Source organism: Orycteropus afer, unplaced genomic scaffold, assembly GCF_000298275.1.
Source record: "Orycteropus afer afer isolate SDZICR_OR568_19922 unplaced genomic scaffold, OryAfe1.0 scaffold00294, whole genome shotgun sequence".
NCBI lineage: Eukaryota > Metazoa > Chordata > Mammalia > Tubulidentata > Orycteropodidae > Orycteropus > Orycteropus afer.
The window spans coordinates 1,407,037-1,413,372 of NW_006921881.1; the positions used below are offsets into that span (position 1 = coordinate 1,407,037).

Genomic DNA, 6,336 nt, shown 5'->3' on the forward strand with positions numbered 1-6,336 from the left:
ATGATCTATGTAAATACAACTTCCAGATAAAGCCCATAGCCACCTCCTTCACTGCCCCCTCAATACCAATCAGCTTACTTCTACACCTCTCCTATATAAAAATTTTGCAGCAGCCCTAACAGGAGGGCCAGATTCAAAGGAAAATTATGGGTGAACCTGGGCACTGCTGGGCAGTAGAAAGGGGAAATAGGTTGACTTCTGAGTTCAGAAGGGCTCCTGGAGGCTTGTTCTGGGTAAAGGGCCGGCCTTCTTGAACCTCAGAAGATGGGAAGAACCACATCCTGGTCTCACCCGCTCACTCAACCTTGCCTACCAGCCTACCTATCCTTTCTTTACCAGACATCTGAGCCCCTTATGCTTAGGCAGCCTGCCCTCTAGATGCTCATGCCTCCTGGAGACACAGATATCTTCCTCAGCAACATCCTCTCTCCTCAGTGAGACATGCTTTTGATGCTGGTGATCCCAGGCAGTAGAGGTCCTTAGCAAGTGATCTGAGCCCTGTGTGTCATAGGAAGCTCCCCACCCTCACTGGTGACTGAAGGCCTGGCCCCAAGTGGTATGTTGTTCCTCCTCCAGCCAGACCTCTCTAGTCAGGTCACCCTCACCAACCCAACTGCCCTGTGACATGGCCTGGATGCTGTTCCTTGTCTTTATCATGATCCATCCAGGTGACAGGATTTTCAAGTGTTATAGGGCTGGGAGTTGTGGGGAAGAACACTGGACATATGGATGCCTAAGGCAGCAGGTTGGGGGGAGTTGCTGAGCATTGATCCCTGAGGGGGTTGGATAGGAAAAGGGAGTGGGAGCCAGTGGGGTGTTCCATAAAGCTGACATCCATGGAACTCCCCTAGTTCATGGCTCCCTCCTTGTTCTATGCTGAATTTCTCTGTCACTTGGCTGGGAGGGTCATCTCTGGTTTGACCCCAGATTCTTTATTTTTTCTCAGCCTGTTTCCTAATAAGGTTGAAAGAACCAATAAAAAGGCTCAAAGGAAGGAAAGAGCCAGTTTTTTTTTTGTTTGTTTGTTTGTTTTTTTAGGAACCAGTTTTAATTTAATGAGTTTAATAAGCTGATTGTTGTTGTTGTTGTTGTTGTTTGCCGTCGAGTCGCCCCCGACTCATAGCGACCCCTCCTTGGTTTCCGAGGCAGTATCACTACGGAAGTGGGATTGCCCAACCTTCCTTCCGAGGAGTGGCTGGTGGGTTTGAACCGCCAGCCTTTTGGTTAGCAGTCAAGTGCCTTAGGCACTATGCTACCAAAATAAGCTGATTAAATTATATTTATTATCTAAGGTCTAGGTAGGTCTAGCTATAGGATTAGGAGTTTGAGAGATCTAATTAAATCTAAGATAAATTTCTTAATGAAACTGATTTTAATTAACAGAGAGACTTTAACTATCAGAAATACTCATTGACTAGTGCAGTGCTTGAAGTGTGACTTCAAATCAGGAGTTTCAACCATCACCTGGGACTCCTGCTCCAAAATGAAAAACCTACTACCATTGAGTCAATGCTGACGCACAGCCATCCTGTAGGACAGAGTAGAACTGCCCCATAGGGTTTCTAAGGCTGTAATCTTTAGGGAAACAGACTGCCACATCTTTCTCCTGCAGCACAGCTGATGGGTTCAAACTGCCGAACTTTCAGTTAGCAGCTGAGCGCTTTACTCATTGCCCCACCAGGGCCTTTTGCTCCATCTAGACTTACTGAACCAAAAACTCTGAGAATAGCCCTCAGGAATCTGTGTTAAGAAACCTGATTCTGATACACACTCAGTGGTTTGAGAACCACTGAAATAGAAGAATGGCTGGTGCATTTTGCTAACTAAGGCATGTAATGAGTAATTTTAACCATCAGTTTAGTTCGTCAATTTGGCTGAATTAACTAGGGCTCTCAAACAAGTGTAGTCATGACTTCACCTGAGAGATTTAATTAGTTAATGCTCTTTAACAAAAAACAAAGCAGTGAGAAATGTCATTAGTACTTAACTAATACAGGGGATAATATATGTCATTTGGTAATGAAGTTCGATTGGACCATGATAGTTGAAATTTCAGCAAAATATGTTTTGTGAATGTAGCTGGGAAATGATGGGGGATCATGAGGGTGAGAATTGGTATGGAAAAAAATATGAAAAACTATTTAACGAGCAAGGTTAAGAAGTTATATTGGTAAAGAAGAGAGGGTTGAATGAGGAAGGTTTATTAACCAAAGTTCTTGTACCCATATGCCTTTTGTGCTGAGACAACTGGATGTTTGACTCCAAGCTCTCTCATCTTTTCATTTTGGTGTAACTGAGGAGATTTCTCTGGGTCATTTCTCTGCCTCCTGTTCCCCCACCAGGATCCTGTGCTCTCTGGGTGATCCAGCCCACTGAGATTTGGACCCAAGAGGGCACCACCGTCTTTCCCTGAGACCCCTGCCCCTGCCATTCCCTGAGCCTGTGCACATTTTTCCCCCATGGCCTCCTTTATCAAGCCCCTTCCTTTCCACCACCCCATATTCAGGATCCTCTCAGCTAGAGGCCAGAACTATTCACCTCCTCCTCCTTCAGGCTGCATTCTATACCTTCAGCTTTCTTTCAGTGGCCATGAGCAGCACCATCTATTACCAGGGCAAATGTGAGTAATGGTGCCAGGCACAAAGGCAGAGGAGAAGGGAGGGATATAGTAAGAGGGCTGGGGGAGGGAAAGATGGAGGCCAAGAAGACAAGTACTGAGCTGTTCTCTGGTCTTTCCCACCGGCCCCTGTCACATAGGAACACCCTGCCACACCTTGGATGGCCTCTGAGGAGCGATTCTGGACCAGTGATTCCCAGCCCTTTTCAAGAGACCCCAATAAATTCCTTTCTGTTCCACCTCTGATTCCCCTTTATCAATCTCATGTATTTTCCTCTCTGTTCTCTAGGGGCTCAAATATACCCCCTTTCTAGGGTCCTCAGGCTCCTATTTGTCCCCTTCACCAAGTCAAGATCTGAAAGGCCCAAGGCCCAGAGCCCCCTCCCACCAACATCCTTAAGCTCAACATACGTACCTTTCTCAGGTCCAGGGGACTGAGGCAGATTCTCCTGAGGTTCTATTGAGGTGTGGAGACTATAACATCTGTTATTCCTACTTGTGAACAATCTCATTCTAGCCAAGCCCACAGGAAAAACTCTTTCTTGGCTTTCAGGGGAGCTCAGGCTCTCCTTAATCCAATAAATCACCACTTGACCCAGGAGAAGTTGGGATGATGGTGTTGGTAAGTTGGTTAAGTTTTGACTATGGTCATTTCGAATGGGGGCTTGAGATGGACAGAGAAGCCCAAGACACAGACGGTGGGAAGACCATGGTCTTTACTGGGTGAGCCACAGGATGACACTACCACCCACTGGGGTTGAGGGAGGCATCTGGGGGTGCTCAGGTGGGTTTTTTCTTGGCTATAGAGGCATAGTCAGCTCTGGGGTCCTCCTTGGCATCCTCCTCATCTCCCTCGCTGAGCTCGGGCCTCTCAGCACCTCCTGGTGCCGGCAGTCTCTGCAGAGATGCATAGTGGAGCTCCTGCTCCAAGGGCTGGGCCTGGGGTAGTCACAGAGGGGGTTGGCTGTGAGCACAGGGAGGGGCCTCCCTCTCTTCCTTCCTTGTGGGTATCTGCCCTCGCCTCCCACCTTTCTTATTTCAAGCTTCCTTCTCAGTCTCTCCTGCTCTGTTCTCTTCTTCCTCTCTTTTCTCTCCTCCTTCCCTTCTCTCTGCCAGCTTAAGCTCTGGCTCTTTTCTTGCTTTGCCCTTTCTCTTTGAGTCTCTCACATTCTCTCTCACTTCTCTCCACTTTTCCTCTAGGTTTCTCTTTCCCTCTTGTTTGTCTCTCTGCGTCTCACTTTTTCATCTCCTTTCTGTCTTCTTTTCTCTTCTTATCTCTACATCATTTCTTTCCTCTCTTCCGTTCCTCTCATTTCTCTCTCAGTCTCCAACTTTCCTTCTCGTTTTCTCACTCATCCTCTCTGCCCTCAGCCCTCTCTTGTCTGCCATCATCCACTTTGGCCATCTCTTGCCCTTCCCTCTTCCCTGCCCACAGACTCAACCAGCCCCTCTCCAGCCTCTTTACTAGAAGGAAAAGAAGGTCAGAATGGACCTCCCATTGTGTGTTACCCAACCATCCCCTCTGAGGGGTGTGGAGCCCAGGAGCCAAGTTCTCATCCCAGCAATAGGGAGGCCATGGTCAGGTGAATGTTTCCTTACACAGCTTCACTAGGGTTACTGTGGGTGAAGCCCTTGGCTCTCTCCTTAGGCACTATTCCCTCACCTCTCCCACTGGACTTCCCCCATCCTCCTCATCAACAGCCTTTCTGGATCAATGGAGACTTCTGGGAAAGCAGTAAGAAAGGGCATGGGAGGGGACATTGCTATGGGGTGAATGGGGGAGGTGAGGGTGGGACTCACCTCTCCGATGTAGCCAACACAGACAGGTGGAATGACCACAACCAAGAGCAGGAGCACTCCCAGTGCCAGTCCCCCATATAGGTAAAGGCATGGGTATGGGTCTCTAGGGAATACGGGCAAGTATTTGAGGGCCTGTTTCTCGCTATATCTTACCTGTCCTCCTGGCTGATCATGGATATCCCAGGTCTCTCCAATAGTTTTAGAAGAATCTCCCTCAGGGATTCTTTACTCCAGATCACTTGATCTTACTTCCTACCAGAAGTCCCATCCCTCATCAGTTACTCCATCTCTTATCTGAGACCGCCCACGCTCAGAGACATCCACTGCAGTCCCTGCTGCCTCTGGGCCCTCACTCTGAAGTCCCTTTGTCCCCACACCAGCTGGTCCTTAGAGGCTCTGACCACCTACACATGAACTGACCCACCACTTTCACTCAATGTTCCCTGTGACCCTCGAGCCTCTCTGTCCAAAAGGGAAGGACTCCTTACTCTTGCAAGAAAGGACCACGACATCACAGGCTTTCCTAGGCCTTGGACTGAGGACTGGCCTCGAGGTCAGGAAGCCAAGCCCCTGCTCTTCCAGGCTAATGGCCTTGAGGAGTCATGTGCCTCAAGTTCCTCATCTGCAAAGTGAGGGGCCCTCTGTTACAATTATTTCACGGGCTGAGATGCCTCATTTATGTGCCAGCCCTGAACCAGTCACTTTTAACCCATCACAGCTAATCTATACAACATGGTAGGGACTTATGTGCCCCTTTCCCAGGTGAGGAACTTGAGGCTCAAGCCCCTGACTTTTACAAGGGCCCCTAGGCCAGAAGTGGTAGAACTGGGGTCCAGATCAGCTCCATAGCCCACTCTCTTCCCTCTGCCCTAGGCTGACCAGGTGGTTCATAGGAGCCTTTCCAGTGTTGGATAGCTTTAGACTCAGGTGAGGGGACTGACACAAGAAGACTAACCAGGGTCTCGAGTGGGTGTGAGAACTGATAGAATAATAGGGAAGGCTATGCCCCAGGTTTGGGCAGCTCCCTCAGCCCCAGGACAATTCACAGGAGGCCCTATTTGACTGGTGAGGAAAACTGCTCCTCACAGGCAGATAGGACTTGGGCGATGTGGGGCATAAGGGAGTGTCTAGGGCCCCATAACTTCCCCTCAGGCACTTCCTGTCCTCTAACCACTGGTTCCTGTTTGAAAGCAAAGAGGTGGCTGTTGACTTCACCTCAGAACCAGATGCACTGACCAGAGTCTGGAAACTGAAACCCTCCAGGGTCCAAGAGGAATGCTGGTGTGATCGTGTGTATGGGGGTGGAATAATAAAAGTTCAGCTGACAGGGGGAGCTTGAGGTGTCCATGAGGGGTGCAATGGGATGTTTTAAATTTCTTTGAGGAGCAGAGACCCACAGGCTGGACAGGATTCCTTCCTTTAGGGCTCAGCGACCCTCAAACCCATTTTCTCCCTCCCATCTTGGCCTCACCTTACTCTGTAGTGTGAGGGTCCTTCCTCCCACTGTTATCCACTCCATCACCACTAACTACCACTGGACACTCTTAAGTTACCCAGAGCCTGTGGCTTGCAGTGTGGACCGAATCTGACTGACCTGAGTTTTCTGGGTGGAGAGAAGTGTAGCCACCTGAGACATTCCTGGCTCTACTCTGGCTTTAACTTCTCCCCCAACATGGGTGCCTCCCCAGCATTGCTAGGAGAGGAAGTTAGTCTCTGAGAGTAGGATTGCAGCATCTTTACTTTCAGACTTCTGGGACTGTAACTCGGCCTTTAATCTCACTCTGTTCCAACCATCCTATTAATCCTGCTAGTTGGTGAATGTCGACCTACAAGCAGCATTCCCTGATTAACTTTTCCCAATTACCCTGTTAAAATAAAATCAATATTAAAGTCAATAAGGGAAATTGATTGAAGTTTAT

The 6,336-nt window shown here is 48.8% G+C and overlaps 1 pseudogene; it reads right to left on the reverse strand.

Annotated features, from left to right (window-relative positions):
• Positions 1-3,397: 3,397 nt before the first annotated feature.
• On the reverse strand, positions 3,398-4,590 carry LOC122151075 (annotated as a pseudogene).
• Positions 4,591-6,336: the final 1,746 nt, after the last annotated feature.